This window comes from Lissotriton vulgaris, chromosome 3_1 (assembly GCF_964263255.1).
Source record: "Lissotriton vulgaris chromosome 3_1, aLisVul1.2, whole genome shotgun sequence".
Taxonomy (NCBI): domain Eukaryota; kingdom Metazoa; phylum Chordata; class Amphibia; order Caudata; family Salamandridae; genus Lissotriton; species Lissotriton vulgaris.
This window is the reverse complement of record NC_141689.1, coordinates 211,563,501-211,580,634: the sequence shown is the minus strand read 5'-3', so window position 1 is coordinate 211,580,634 and position 17,134 is coordinate 211,563,501.

Sequence of the window (17,134 nt, the reverse complement as noted above, 5' to 3'; positions counted from 1 at the left end):
GTCAAGATTGAATGTTCTTAAACAACTGCTGATGTACGGGCAATAGCCATCACCCATATGCCGAGTCTTTATCAAAGTCTTTAGAAATAAGTTCTTAAGAATTCAGTGACGGAATTGGTACTCTAATTCACACAACGGACTATCTCCAAGAGACTGCTTCAAAATCAGAATTTGTCTGGAAACAACTTGAAAATCACAAGGTTCAAATGTTCAAAGGCTTACCGTTACTCTCGGACCAAACTGCACGGCAAAACGAGAGTTGAGAGATAACGGAAACCAGACCTTATTCACGAAGGCTATTTTACTGCTGACAGGACTGCTCACGAAGAATTCGTAGCTCTCTGAGTCTTCTCCGAACTCGAAGGAATCTTCATTGACGAGCGCTACAGGAATAGATACGCCAAGGAAGAGGCTCTCTGGAACGCAACCGACTCCGTCAAATTCTTCAGTTGAAGTGCGCAGCACCAGAGCAGCGCGCGCACAAAATGGCGGAACTGCTGCAAAAGACTAGAACGCTAACCGAAGGTTGGCGTTTTCAAACAACGGAACAACTGGAAGCTCTCCACCTGAACTGCGCCACCAATTGACTCCAACTGGCAGAAGATTGGAGATGGGGTAAACTGTTATTCCGTCTTGGTGAAGTCCAAGTCCCTGAAAGCTTCAACACCAGAGCGGGCTTGACAGTTGGAAGGGAGAGGGCAACACTGTAGGGTACACGTCAGGATGTTCTTTAGTTAGCTCAGTACTGTATTGCATGACCGCGGCCCAGTTATACAAAGTGATGTTGGGAAAGGACCAGCCGCCTCGATCTTTAGGCAGGCATAGTTGTCTGAGTGCCCTCCTAGGTTGTGAATATGCCCAAATAAATTGTGTGTAGATTCGTTGGAATTTCATAAGGTTAGCTTTACTAAATTCTAAAGATATTGTCCGGAAAAAATATAGAACTTTGGGATAATAGGTCATTTTTACGACGTTGCATCTACCAACTAAAGTGAGGTGGAGGTTATTTATTTGTTTCAGTGCTTTCCTGGTTTGTGTGGCGAGCGGGAGTAGATTATTGGAAACAACTTCGTCCAGATTAGATGAAATAAATACTCCTAAATATTTAGCTTTAGCTACCACCCTGTGATCGGCCCAGGAGATTTTGCTATTAGTTATTATCTCTGTCTTATTTTTATTAAGAGTATAGCCAGAGATCTTTCCAAACTTTTTTGCCTCATGTTCTAATCCCGTTATGGCTTTTAGAGGGTCTGGTGATGTAATGGCCAAGCTATCTGCGTATGCTATCATTTTTGTATTGGAGCCTTGGAAACTAATCGGTGGGATGTTATGGTTGTTTTCAATCTGTTTAATAAAGGGGTCCAGGTACAGGGCAAACAGCAGTGGGGAGCAGGGGCAACCCTGTCTGGTGCCTCGGGATATCTCCAGTTGCTCGGTTAATTGACCTTTTATAGAGACACAGGCCGAGGGGCTAAGGTAGAGCGCTTTCACGGCCTATATGAACTTTGGCCTAAAGCCTATCCTCTTCATGACTGCCCACAAGTATCTCCAGGAGACTCGATCAAAGACCTTCTCGGCTTCAAGTAGTGTTAATGACATCGGGTCTCCTGCTGCCTGTGCGGCGTCATATAGAGTGATGGCTCATCTGACATGCTCTGTGGTACCCTTTTTAAACCCATGATAACAATAAACCCATGCTGCCACTCTGATACAAGGGATTCCACCACAGAAGAGATTCGATTTGCCAATACTTTGGAATAAATCTTAGAGTCACAGTTGATAAGTGTTATTGGCCTGTATGAGCTCATCTCAAGTGGAGATTTGTCTTTTTTCGGAAAAATAGCTATCCTATCATTAGACCAGGAATCTGGAGGCGAAGCCCCACTGAAAATAGATGTTATCAGATCAGTTAATATTTTCAGAATTTGGGGCGCAAAAACCTTATAAAATTCCATAGGGATCCCGTCCAGACCTGCAGCTTTGCAATCAGGGAGGGACTTAAGAGATTTCTGTGTCTCTTCCCAAGTAGGAGTTAGTTCTAATATATCGATAGAGTTTGTAGAAAGTGTTTGAATATTAATCTCGTTCAAATATCTGGAGATATCATTCTCAATTATGTCAATCGGATCTTTATTCTCCTCAGCGTACAGTTTAGCATAAAAGTCCTGAAAGCCCTTACGTATTAATTCAAAATCTTTGGTCTCCTCTCCTGATTGGAGTTTAATGGTGTGTATTTCGTTGTTCGACACCTGCTGTCGGGTCTTGACCCCCAAGTGGTGCCCTATACTGTCGCTACATTCGTAATTTTCTTGTCGTGTAGCGGCCCACTTTGCAGTGATTTTTTCAGAGAAAAGTGCTCCAATTTTAGCTCTGACCAAAACAACCTCATCTTGTATAGCCTCAATATTTAACCCTGCTTGAATGTCTTGTGTTAGTTTGGTTTCAGCAGTCTTAAGCTTCTCCTGGAGATCAGAGATGACAATTCTATCCTTTTTGTTTTTACCCACTGAAAAACCAAGATTTTCGCCCTTGATGCCTGCTTTAAGTGTGTCCCAAACTATGGCCAAGGGTGCTGACCCCACATTTATTTCTAGAAAGTCCTGTATCCAGCCCCGCATATGCGTCTCATACGTTAAATACTGTAGTAGGGCTTTCTCAAAGCTCCAAGTGGAGGGAGTTCTAGGTTTTAACAGCCCCTTGATGTTGAGAATAAGGGAGTTGTGATCGGACATAAAATGCGGGACTATCTCAATAGTACTGTTGTTAATAAGACAGGATGATATGAAGAAATAGTCTAGCCTGACAAGAGTGTGGTGAGGGGCAGAGTAGAAAGTGTAGCAGGGGTTGGAGGGTTTCAGACTGGCCCAAACGTCTTTTAGGCCATGCGTCTCTCCCAGGTTAGTCAGGGCCTGAAAGACCAGTGGTTTTCTGCCCTTATATTTCCAGGTACTATCGGTAGCCCAATTACTGGGTAAGTGTAGGTTGAGCTCGCCACAGAGAATTATTGAGATAGGCCAGTGTGCTAATTCCCCTAACACTAAGTTGAGGACCCCAGGATCATCTGTGTTGCTACCATAAATAGAACAAAGTGTGAAAGAGGGGCTGTTAGGAAGAAGACATTCCGTTATGACCCACCTACCGAGAGGGTCTGCTTTGGACCTGGGAGTGTTAAGAAGGAGCCATTTTTCTGACAGGATTCCCACCCCCCTGGTTTTCGACCCTTGACAGGTAGCCCCCAGGACTTTGAATCCTAGAGAGTCAAGTAGATATTTCTGTGAGCCTTCGACATGTGTTTCCTGCAAACAGTAGATGTCTCCCCTCAAGGTTCTGAGGTCCTGCAAGACACTTTGTCTTTTGGAACGGTCATTTAGCCCACAGATGTTTAAACAAATGATTCTTAGAGTATCAAAGTTAGCCATTTGAAAAAGAGTGTTGTTCGTCATTCGGTGCCATGAAGTTTACAGTCTGCTTGTGTGTGTCTACAATAATTGAGTAGTGAATTAAACCAAACAAAATATAGTGCCCATTCTTCCAATTGGAGTGCAAGTGCCTCCGTCCTCCCCTCCTTCCCCCCCACCCTCCCTTTTCTGAGCAATCAGGTAAACCCAGAATGATGGTAATCTACATGAGCCCCAGTCGTTAGCCACCCTGGAATGAGAGAAAAAAACAAAGCACAAGTAAGCTTCCTCCTCTAGAAGGTCAGATGTCAGAAATCCTCATATAGTCACTATGTGTGGATTGACAAAATAGGAGAAGAAACTAATAAAAAAAAAGAGATAAAAAAAAAAAGATAAGATTCTAGTGTAAAGGCATACGGGTTGAAGGCATCATTATGTGTGGTAGGAAGGCCAGACATGATCAACAGTCAATAGTCAATAGTCGATAGTGGCTTATAATGGGCGCCTTGCCAGGCGTCTTGCCGGGTGGGTAGCGTAGGGTAAAGTTAGGGCTAGAGCTAGAGCTATAGTTTTAATCATCCGTTGTTTTTCTTGGATTTCAGCTCTTCTAGATATTCCCCGGCTTTTTATTTAAGATACAAAGATTTTGGTTGTTCCATTGCGTATGACCTTTAATCTGGCGGGATTCATGAGATACACGTCTGCCCCTTGTTGCTGAAAAGGCAAAATTATTTGTCTTAGGCGTCATCTGTGCTCGACTGTCTGATGGCAAAAGTCTGGCTTCGCGAAGAAGTTTATCCCATTGGCACCTTTTTTAGAGTTGAAGCGGGCTTTATCGTAAATCATCTCTCTGAGAAGAAAGTTTCAGAAAGAGACCAGGAACACCCTCGGGTGTCCTCCAGCTGGGTTATGTTGTCGTTTTAGGTGAAAGGGGAAATGATGCGCCCTCTGTACCTCACGGTGCCAGTCCCAACCGGATTCTTCAGGGAAGGATTCTTGAAGTAGCTTAACGATGAAGCGTCTTGGATCTTCCCCCTCCTTCCCTTCGGGAATGCCAAGTAAGCGTAGGTTGTTTCGACGCCGGCGGTTTTCCTGGTCCTCCATCGTTGTCATTAGGTCGATCATACATGCTGTATTGGACTCCCCCTGTTGTTTGGTGGTCAGGGCCTCTGTTTCCAGGTGTTCTGTTCGAGCCTCCACCATAGTGACCCGATCACTGATATCGGAGCAGGTTTTATTCAGTCGCCTTAGCCCGCCCTGCAACTTTGCAAAAGTTGCAGGGCGGGCTAAGGCGACTGAATAAACCACTGATGCATTTTTAATGTAAATTCAACAACTTACGTATAATAGGGCAGCATTGTACCCCACTGAAGTACTTTTAACATGAGGTATACGTTCTCTTTTAAATAGATCGTCTACATTAACTGTGATGCAAAGATTTCATTAAAACCATCCATATCCTATTATTAAATACTATAGTTCATTGACTGTCTCCATGTTCTCCTGTTGTAGTTGCATTGTGTACAAAGATTTGACGTCTAAAGTGCAAAGAACAGGATTATCAGTAGTGGTGTCTAGATGCTTAGTTTCTACAAATAATATGATATTAATGAATACAAAGTTATTATTAAGCACCCAGATGCCCCTAAGACTTCCCATGTACTAATGATTAACAGTAAGGGCATCTCCATGGTATGAGTTGAATAATTGATTTAATGGTGTAAACGATGGGTTGTAAAAAAGTCAGCAGAGCTTAATATGTGAAAATAAAAGTGTATATACACAGCTCAATTTTTCCACTAGCACCACTTTGATATTATAACTGGCACCACTCAGTTCCACAACTGGCACTGCTCCCTGCCAACAAGAATATACAGACAATTGCAGATAGTGAGTTCTCCTTCCTCAGTGCGGGTCTGATGGAGTTCTCCCCAAGAGAAAAGTTTTAAAATATTGGGTCAGACAGTGCATTTCAAAGACAAGTATACACCTGAATTTGGTAAAACCTATTGGCTTTGTAAGGAGTCTTTAAAAGAGAACCACAATTGCCAACGTTATGTCAGCATTTCAGATTTTAAAGCTAATAATTAGAATGGCACTGGCATTTCTGGAAATGGTGTCACAACACTTTCAGCACAATAATGACTTCACAGGAAATCACATTGCAGGTTATAGGAATTAGATCAGAGAATATAACTCCAAAGTCAAGTGGTGTCATGAGAAACTAGTGTAAGTTGTATTGTGAGTAGTCTCAATAGTCTCAATATCACTTACTGGTGCAACGTATCGATGTCAGTAACTCTCAAAGAAAGCCTTGAATTTCAGAGCACTCCTCAGCTTTTGGAGATGTGTTGGTAATTCTGTGCCTCCTCAAGGACCCGTGTTTAACCTCAACGTAGACTTTGGGGCTCATTTATGAGCTTATGGTGCAGTGCAGCAAATCACCTTGGTGCAATGCACTGCGTGACAGGGAAAGGGCAGGAAGGTGCTGCATTTAAGGCGATATGACACATTACTGTTCTTTCCCTTTCACTGCTGCCCTTTTGGCAGCATAGCGTCAATGCAGGCACCCTTGCACCATAGTGCAAGGGTGCCTGTTTTGCATGCTTGATTGTTTTATGTAGGAAGGGGCACCTTCCTGCAAAAAAACAATCCTGAGTGGTATATTCTCCTTTCTATAAGTGCTGCAAAATGCAGCACACATAGGAAAAGTAAGACGCAAGGGGAAATAGAGATGTTTCTCTTTGTTACACCTCCTCTGGAAGATGTAAACTTTTGGCACAACCCCAGGTTTATAAGTTCTTGCAAACCTGGGGATGCGTCCAAATCCATGGCAGAGGTGTGTGGTAACACTCATGCAATGACCATGGATTGCCTTTCCAGAGTAGAGTAACGCAATGCAGCAATTTGCGCTGCGTTGACTTCATCCAGATTTTTTAAACCACTCAGAGCCACGCTTGGAGTTTTAAGTCATGCATGCACCAAGTTAAGTGGTATAAACATGATGCAACCCTCTCATAAATTATCCGCTTAGAGTGCAGCCTCCTCAAAATCAATAGGGTGACTCCAAGAAATCAGTAGCCTACAGTTTGCAAAAACAGTGACCAACCTCCTACACAGTATAACAGATTAGTATTTTATAGATCTCTCAGGTGTGGAGCGTGTAAGTGTGGAGCTTAAAGGTGTGGAGATGAGAGAGTTGAGGTCTCTTATGGTACTGTGGAATAAATAATGACAAACTCCTATCACCATATAGTCTTAATCTGAGCACTGCACTTACAATGTCTAAGAATGGACTTAGACACTGTATGGGTACAGGGCTCCTGCACCTGTACCTTCACCACTGGTATAGTGCACCCAGCTAGAGGGGTGACTGATCTATGCCAGGGCAGTGGGATGTTGGCATGGCACACTGGGATGTGTGCCATGTCGACTCTTCACTTTATTTTGCACCAAACTACACAGCCTGCAAAAGGCAGTGTGTAGGTGTAAAGGTACAGGGCCTCTAAGGGAGGCACACGTGCTGCAGCCCTGGGTACCTATAGTACCATTTACCAGGGACTGAACTGTGGACAGAGAATGCCATTTGGGTTCAGTCTTTAATGCAGTTTTAGAGAAAGAACATAGGCTCTGGGTACCTAATTGGCAGGAGCCCTAGGCACACTCAGCAAAAGCACATCAGCAGTTCTGGAAAAAGTGGGGGCAACCATGCAGAAAGAGGGCACTTTCTCACAGGCTGTTCAAAGGAGTAATATGGTATGGATCTGGGAGGCCTGAGGTGTGAGTTTTGGAACCATGTACCAGGCAGATGTAGAGCTCAGAACTGTGAGTTTGGAGCTGGTAGATGCAAAAACGTGTAAGGTGTTTAGGTGAGATGTGGTGCTGAGAGGTGTGAAGTGAGGTGTTGAGAGATGTGCAGCTGAGAAGTGTGAGATGTGGAGCTGAGAAATTAGGTGGTATGAGAAATTTAGTTTAGGGGTGTGAGCAGTGCAGTTGAGAGGTGTAATCCATGCAGAAGTGTGCAACAGAAAGGCTTGATGTAAACAGCTGCAGTGTGAGGCATATAACTGAGAGGTATAGATCTGAGAAGCATGAGTTGTTTAGATGACACGTCTGATGTGTTGAATAGCTAAGTGAGGAGATATATTGAGGGCTGGGGTGGGAACGGCATGATGTTCAGTGCTGATCTGTGAGAAAAGTGCAAGACAGTGAGTACATTTTATGTACAATAGTTAAAATTGGACTACTGTTCACACATCATTGTGTTTTTTGACTTCAGCTAAAAAAAAATTCACTGGTGTCAGTCTGTCCAATTCCTCTCAGAAAGTTCCAACAAAGTAAACAGGGAAAACACTCTACCTCTCGTTTATGTGCCACAGAGGGTCATAGAGGAGACATCTGTTAAAAACTAGGGGCCATATGTACAGAATTTAGGGATTGTGAGTCACTAATTTAAATTACAATTCCTAATGTACAAACAAAGTGCAAGTTATTAATAGCAATTCCTAATGGAGGTTTCAATAGACCTACCTCATGAATATTAATGAAGCAGGTCACAATTTGCGACCCATTACAAATTGCAGCCATCACAGGGAAGGTGAACTGTCAGCAGGCCACCATGTCTGTGATTGCTTTTTAATAAAAGTGATATTTTTCTAAATGCAGCCTGTTTTCCTTAAAAGGAAAACTGGATGCATTTAAAAAAAAATATTAAATGTTCAAGTGTTTAAGAGTAGGCAGAGTAGTAACAAGGAGTTCGTGGTCATGAAGGTATTCAGTTGGTGTCTGTTAATGGTTTTCTCTAAAACCTTGGCTGGGAATAGTAGCAGGGACATTGGTCTGTAATTGACAAATGTTGAAGGTTCTGTACAGGATTTCTTAAGCAATTAAAGGAAAGTAGCATGTTTCAAAGAGACTGGAGAACTAACGGAAGTCGTGGAGAAAATCGAAATGGGTGTTAGCATGGCACTGATGAGCTGCTGACCTTTGGAGTATGACTGATGGGGTGCCTGAGTAGATGGCTATATCGTGGTGGCATTTTCTTCGGGGGGTGATGGCTGGGCATATGGTTAGCATTGTGGAGAAAGCCTTTTCAGCAGGATCACCCCTAAACCTTTTCTCTTCATTCTCATACAGAATTTATTTTTGCTGGCTTTAGGACTTTGCTAACCAGTGTTAAAGTTCTTGTGCTCTCTCCTTAAAAAGTCGTAACATTGACTTATCGACAATTGGCATATTTAATTTACTAATAAGTCCTGAGTGAAGTGCAATACATGTGTCCAGGGCCTGTAAATTAAATGTTACTAGTGGGCTCCTACTTAAGTAACTCTTAAACATATCTCAGACCTGCCATTACATCCAGTGTGTGCAGTTTACACTGCTAGGTCGACCTGGCAAGATAAACCTCTTGCCAGGCCAAACCTTCCTTTTTAATACATATAATTCACCCCTGAGGTAGGTCTGGAACAGCCCATGGGCAGGGTGCAGTGTAGTTGAAAGGTTGGACATGTGCGTTTTACATGTCCTCGTAGTGAAAAACCCTTAAGTTTATTTTTCACTGCTGCAAGGCCTATTTCTCCCATATGTTAACCTGGGTCTTACCTCATTACATTTTATAAGAGTTATTCCCAAATGGGAAGCTATCACTAATTCTAGTTTGGTGTCTCTGGAGTCACAACTTAAAATCACAATTTATGGTGAAGTTGGATTTCAAATTGCAATTCTGAAAATGCCATGTTTAGAAAGTTGTGCTGTGGCAAAAAATGATGGACGGAATGCTGAATCAGTCAAACATTCACTCCAGTCAAGGTATCTGGGTTAAATCCAACTTTTTCTTTCTCACTGCGCCAACCCATTTTGGACCAAGCCATATGCAAATCAGTCTTGACCCTGCTGCTAATGGAAACAGTGCATTGTGTATCAATGGGGGATACCCGAAGGACTACCAGACCCAGGTTAATAGTACAGTACAGTAACTAAATGGTCAGCTAGTATAGGATAGATTGAATACAAACAGTAAATCACATGACTGCCATTAATAAGGATATGATCAACACCCTAGCCAGTCTTGAGGCTGGCTTGCATAAAAATCCCAACTTCCGAAAGGAAATTACTGGCATCCATACCTTTTATCTCCTAAGGTTACGCACTCACTTTGTAAGGCGAAAGCCTAGACCAAAAATTCCTGCCCAGACGCAGAACTCATGGTTTAATGAGGCTTGTAGAGCGGCACAAAATATATTAGGGATGGAGCTTAAATCAAGGAATCCTGTAAGAGTCTGTGAGGCACGGAACTATTATAGGAGGACTCAGGTTTTGGCTAAAAAAGAGTATGATGAGAATAGGTAGCAGGACTTAAGAGTGGCATGCACAAATGGAGACTCTAAATTGTTCTTGAATCTTGCTAAATGGGGTAATGGGGGCCACACGGAAGGCCTGCAGAATCATGTCGATAAACACCAGTGGGTGGATTTTTTCAAACCTCAATATGCCCGTAAGGACGATAATGTGAGGGCACCGGAGGATTGTGTGTATACTCTTTTTAGAGATGCACCCTTTGTACCGGCCGATACAGAGAGAGCGTTGGGAGCTGTAACGTAGGGTAGAGCCCCAGGTATTGACAGAATCCCCGGTGACCTTTTTTAAACGATAAATCTAACTGGGTTCAGTACATCATTATTTTGGCTAATGCCATTGCTCAAGGTGCACCAGTCCCAAAATCATGGAAAGAGGCTGAAATTGTACCCATCTTTAAAAAAGGCGACAAGTTGAGACCAGAAAATTACAGGCCCATAAGTTTGATAGACTGCTTACAAAAAGTTGTGGGTCGCATGGTCTTGAATATTGTTCAGGAGTGGATTGATGAACATGCAATTCTGTCACCCTTTCAGGCAGGCTTTCGGTCAAAAACCAGTACATTGGACCAGATCCTTCGTTTTATATAACTATATTGGCGCACTGTGGTCTTGGGGAATGGTTCACTTTACGTTGCTTTTGTTGACCTCAGGTCAGCTTTTGACCTAGTTTCTCGCCGCAAATTATGGTCTGTCCTATCTGAGCTGGGGATGGCACCTGAGTTATTAAAATTAATAATTCGCCTGCATGAGGACAATTTTGCCCACATAAGATGCGGTGATCAGGGCAGTGTCACAGATGCATTCCCTATTGCCCGAGGAGTCCGCCAAGGATGCGTGTTAGCGACAACACTATTCTCTCGTTACATTAATGGTATAGTGAACTCCTTTATGGATGTATCCACTGATGCCCCAGCTGTGGCCGGTATCCGCACACCTATTTTACTATTTGAGGACGATACGCTCATTTTATCTAAAACACCCAGCGGCCTCCAATGTGTCTGAAGTGTTTTAACGATTTCTGTACTTCTCGGGGACTGGAAATTAATAATAATAAAACAAAATACATGTTCTTCAACCAGCATAGATCATTTAGGGGTGGTATAACAATGGATAACCTCCCCTTGGAACAGGTTAAGTCTTTTGTATATTTGGGCATATCTTTACAAAAAGATATTTGATGGAAGGGCCAAATGGATATGTCTGTTTTGAAATTTCGCCAAAACGCAGGGGCTATTTATACCAATCATAGGCTGCCACATACCAACGCCCTGTCCATCATCCCCTTTTGTATCGCTTTGTTGGCAGGGTATGCTCAGACGTGAGTCCCTTGCTCACTTGGCCACTGGATTCAAGCTAGCCTGGCTGATGAGGATTATGAATCCGAAACCGGTCCCAGGATGCTTGTTTCCGGTCCAGGGAAGACATGGCTTGGCAGTTCGGGCTGGACTGTTCCCATGAGGCACAGGGTCAGACTGATTTGCATATGGCCATGTCTGACCTGGGGTAGATGAGTGAGCTAAAGAGTGGTAATGGATTGAACTCAGATCAGTTGACTGGGGGTGAGTGTTTGATTTGCTCAAACGCTCCGTCCATCATCCCCTTTTGTAGCGCTTTGTTCGACCTAGGTGTGGCAGGGTATGCTCAGACGCGAGTCCCTTGCTCAATTAGCCACTGGATTCAAGATAGCCTGGCGGATGAGGATTATGAATCCGAAACCGGTCCCAGGATGCTTGTTTCCGGTCCGGGGAAGACATGGCTTGGCAGTTCGGGCTGGGCTGTTCCCATGAGGCACAGGGTCAGACTGATTTGCATATGGCCATGTCTGACCTGGGGTGGCTGAGTGAGCTTAAGAATGGTGATGGATTAAACCCAGATCAGTTGACTGGGGGTGAGTGTTTGATTTGCTCAAACGCTCCGTCCATCATCCCCTTTTGTATCCCTTTGTTCGCCCTTAGTGTGGCAGGCTGTGCTCAGACGTGAGTCTCTTGCTCACTTGGCCACTGGATTCAAGATAGCCTGGCTGATGAGGATTATGAATCAGAAACTGGTCCCAGGATTCTTGTTTCCGGTCCAGGGAAGACATGGCTTGGCAGTTCGGGCTGGACTGTTCCCATGAGGCACAGGGTCAGACTGATTTGCATATGGCCATGTCTAACCTGGGGTGGCGGAGTGAGCTAAAGAATGGTGATGGATTAAACCCAGATCAGTTGACTGGAGGTGAGTGTTTGATTTGCTCAAACGCTCCGTCCATCATCCCCTTTTGTGTCACATACCAAGCCTATAAGTCCGGTCATACACATTTATGATTCGAAAGTTTTAAGTTCTACGTTGTATGAGGCTAAGTTGTGGGGCTTTGGAAACTTTAGAGTGATTTATATTGCAGAAACAAAGTGTTTAACGAAAATCATAGGCGTCCCACAAAGTACCCCCTCAGGCCTGTTGTTGTATGAACTTGGCAGGAAACCTGTAGCGGACCTGGCCAGACTTCACCCCCTCTTATATTGGCGGAGGCTCTGGTCCACAAAGGAATTAAAAAACCCTATGTGTTCGGCATTATGGATGTTATTTTGGCAGATAGCCAACATAGAATTAAATGGCTTCGGGAAATCAAGTTCCTTCTTGAAATGATGGGCATGAGTGTATTATGGACTGACTCTGCCAATGCGCCTTTCCCCTCTAAAGAAATTTTCAAGGCAAAATATTGGGAAATGGTGTTCTGCAACACATACCGCAACTAATCTTCTTTATCTTTAAAGGGTTAATTTATACAATTTAAATCCTCTCCCTTCATTGAGCAATACTGGGACACCATAACTGTACACCGTGAACGGAAATTATATTACCAGCTAAGGATAGTCACTCTGCCAATCAGACAATTTACTGCAAAGTGGGGTTAAGGCGAGTGCGATAAATGCCCTTTCTTCATAGACCAAATTGAAACAGTACCCCATGTTCTCATAGCCTGCCCTGCATACTCTACTCCTCGGTGTGCATGGCTAAGTCTGATAGCTAAATCACTCGGCATTAGAAACTGTGTCGAGGCATTGAGAGCACTTTGTTCCGATCCTGCACCGCCAATTGCCATAGCAATGACTACATTTCTAAGCTGGTCATGGAGTATACGTATGCGCCACATTGGTGGAATCCAAAGCTGAGTAAAACCTAAACACCCCTGATTACAATAACATTTTCAATTAATTACCTTTGTATTACATTCTGATTCTTTTAAATACCTTTTATTGTAATGGATTAAATGTCCTTTCCTCTTTTTATTATATTTATACTGCACATTTTAATGTTTTGTAATTCATGGTTTTTAACGCACTTGTTCTGTTATATGTATGTGCTTTAAGACTTAATTGTCGTAATAAAGCTTTTCAATTTGTAAATCACATTAGCAGTACCAAGTTTTTCAGAGTCCAATAGATCGGAACTCCAATGTATTATATTGGTATTGTTTGTGGCAACGCAGTTGCTCAATGCTCCTAAACTGGTACTAATATTTACAGATATTTACACAATTTGGTGCTCAGGGTAGGATAATGTTAGAAGGAGTGCTTGTGAACATTGTGGAGTTGTGAGCGAGTGGACATGGACAGGGTAGTGTGACATATATCCATCACATTTGCTTGGTGATACTGATCCACCCTTAAACATGGGTCAGTTTTTCCACATAAATTACAGACCTTTACATGGACACCGTCAATAATTTACAATTGTCTTTGCTTGTAATCAGATAGGTAGTTGTCGACATTTCGACCTCTGTATATTGACCTAGGTGAATCCAGACCTAGGGTGCGGTCTTCATCAGGACTGTGATAGAGCACCTAATTGGACTTCCAGCATGTGCCTTGTTGCTGGGCAATTGAAAGAGGATGTAGCGAGATGAGGCAAATTTTTGCCCCAAACCAATTGCACAGCTTTTGAACTGCCTCCTTGGCGAATTCATTAATCTGTTCAACCATCAGTTAATCAATTTCATCGATATACTCCAAAACTTTTTCTTTTTCTTTATCCTTTTTGACTAATTTTGTGCTCTACATACAGGATTCATATGGCTTTTTTTCAAGTTTCTAATGTTTAAACTGTGCCCATCCGAGCCTCTTGTAAAGACACAACTGATGCCATGATTCGTTCCAAGCAGTGTTTATTAATAGCCCAATGCATTTCGGGCGGAATACGCCCTTCGTCAGGGGACACTGCTTTGGAAGTTGTCAGTGCTACATTCTCCCAGCTGCAAACCGATATCTCGCATTGTCAATTGAAAGAGGATGTCAGCTCGACAGAGCTCTCAGAGGGGTGAGTGTACGGCCTTCCGTGTGTGTACGTGGTAGATGGCAGGTCAAAGGATCAATGGCATGATACAGATGAATCTAATAATCGTTCTACCCGTCTACCCTAGGGAACTCCTCCCAAGCACAGAATAAGGCAATGCAGCGATTTGTGCTGCCTTGCCTTACTCCCTATTTAGGTGGCCATTCAAAGCCACGCGAAGTGACTTGCTTGACCTCTTAGAGGTGATTTTGGAGTTTGTGCTGCCACAGCGTCACAAAAAGTGCCTGTCCGGAAGTGCAAGGTTCTCATCAATATGCCCCTTAAAGTCCCATGAGCAGTTATTCCATCATGCTTGTTTACTGTATATAGTTTTATGTGCTATACCATATGTGGGCAAGCGTCTGTTTAATCTGGAACAAAGCCGATGCGCTCAAAGGTGACTTTTGTACACCTCAAAGTCCCATTTTTTCTAACAAGTATATGAGTTAGGCCCGGAGTCCTTTATTTGCCACCAACAAGATCACGTGATGTGTGAAATGACGTATGAGCCATTTCATAAGATTAAAAATAGTTTGGTTTATTAGGAAATTGGTAGGAAGGTAGTGGTTTTATTTTTTCATATTAATGGTGGCTAGTTGTAAAACTGTGTGATTTTTGCTGCAATAAGAAAGATGATGTTTTGATAGACAGACAACCCTCTTGCTTCCACAGCTATTCCTCAGTGTAATAATAGCACTGTAGGTTGGACTACCTGATTTTATTATTTTGTTGCAAATGTGTTTTTTTTCTCTCGTACTGTTTGGCTACCAGAAAGGAGGCGCGCATGCTGCAAATTGATTGCACACACACACACACATAAGTGCACACATACACACAATCATGCACACTCACACATAACACACAAGCATACACATTTCACACCCCATTAAGGTTTATGAAATACACTTCAGATTGTTGATCACAAGGATATCTCCTTTATGTGAACGACACTGCATAGGGATCTTTCAGCAATGCAGAACTCAGATTTCTTCTACAACTAGAAGCACAAGTCTACTGTTGCTGCACAAAGTTTTAACAAAGTCTAAGATGGGTTGAAAAGTGCTTTATCCTTGTATTTATTTTTATCAGGTAAAAGCATATTTTTCTATTGATGTTTTAGGAGCTGGATTTTTCAAACATGGGAGAATGCCTGCTGTATTCCTTAAATCGAGTTGTCAGGCGTATTACCAGCCTTCAAATAGCAGCCAGCACCTCGCAGTGCTAGAATTGTTCTCTTTAATCATTCCATTTCTGGCCCTCTCTTGCCCAGAATGCAAATCAATGTGAATTATGTGACGGTGCTGTGATTTAAAAAGAATAAAACATTTTTTGGATGGAGATCAACTTCTTCAATGCATGTGAATCAACATGATTTAGGATGTTCTGTGCCGCAGTAAATACACCCTTCTCGGTTCCACTCGCTGCTTTTGTACTGCTCCTGTATTTAGGAAAAAAGTGGGACCATTTCGCACCTTCCGAATAAAGGTTTGCACACAAAAAGGAAACACCTGCTTAGATAGGGCTTATAGTCAAGAATACTTGGCAGGAGTTGGCATCACCAGGTGTTATTTACTATGGCCTCTTGTCATCTAAAGGGAATACAGACACCCTAATGGAAGTTAGTGCTTGTTGCATTCAAATGATATTCAGCCTACTTTAGAAAGATATATTGCCTTAAGTCATTATTCTCCAGTGGATGCCCAAAAGGCCATAAACCATTTCAGATTTTCAGAATCTCCATTTTTGATATATGTATATACAATACTCTGAGTGGAAAACCTTTACATGATTGCATATTACCTTGAAATTCTGTCGTGGACCTAGAAGTTCAAGGTATACAATAAGCATCTCTAAGTTACAAAAATAACGTAGTTCATGAATTATATTTCACAGAAGTACCATTTAAAAGACTGTATCCTCATCTTTTGTTTGGTGGTGATTGATAAGAAAAGTTAAGTGTATGTTGTTATTTATTTATAAACACAGTTATGCCCATGTCAAAGAGAAATAAACCCTTTCACACAATCCTCCAGTGCACATTTCACTGGTGAGATAACTCAGTGGAATAAGTCACCGCTGAAGATGCAGGAAGGTAGAAAAACACGATTATTAAGACAATTGTCCATAAAACATTCCAAAAACTCATTTGACGATTAAAATCATAAAAAGGGCCCCATCCTAACTGCCCATCCCCCCGACCCATTACAGTTCATCATTAAAACTATGTTTAACGGACCGTAAAAATTGAGCAATTCAACTACCACATCTAAGTAACGAATTTCTGACAACAGCTCCACAGCTTTCCTCGTATGGATAACATCATATTTAAAAAACTTACAGCCTGATTCATCAAGCCGAAATGGGCTCGCAAAGGGCCAGATTCTGAGAATCTGGCCCTTTGCAAGCGCTATTTTTGCATTTGGGATTCATCATCCCAAAAATCGGTAATAGCGATTTCGCTATTTTGCGAGGAATTACATTTAAGGAATCTCTATTTGAGATTCCTTAAATGCAATTCATCATCCATTTGAAAATTGCGATTTCGCAATTTCGCCCCGCTATTTACCGCGAGGTCAAACCTCGTGGTAAATAGCGAAAACTTAGAAAAATGCTTTTAAAAGCATTTTTCTAAGTTGCATGTTGCACACACACATATCCTTTGGACATGTGTGTGCGCAACACCTGCTCGTATTTACTTTTAAGGGGTGCTACAGGGTGTCCTTTGGACACCCCTGGCACCCTTTAAATCGATATCTTATTTGCGATTAGCAAATTGCTAATCGCAAATAAGGAATTCTCCCCATTCATTCCTATGGGCCTTTTGGCCCCTTAGGAATGAATGGGGAGTTATTCCTTATTTGCGATTAGCAATTTGCTAATCGCAAATAAGGAATATGTAGGAATCGCATTTGTTTTTGCGATTCCTACATGAATGCCGTTTTGCGAGTCTGGAATAGCGATTCCTTATGAATCGCTATTTCGAACTCGCAAAACGGCACTATGATGAATCAGGCTGATAGGTCTTAAAAAATTAATTCAATTTGCAAGAAAAAAGATGCAGTACAT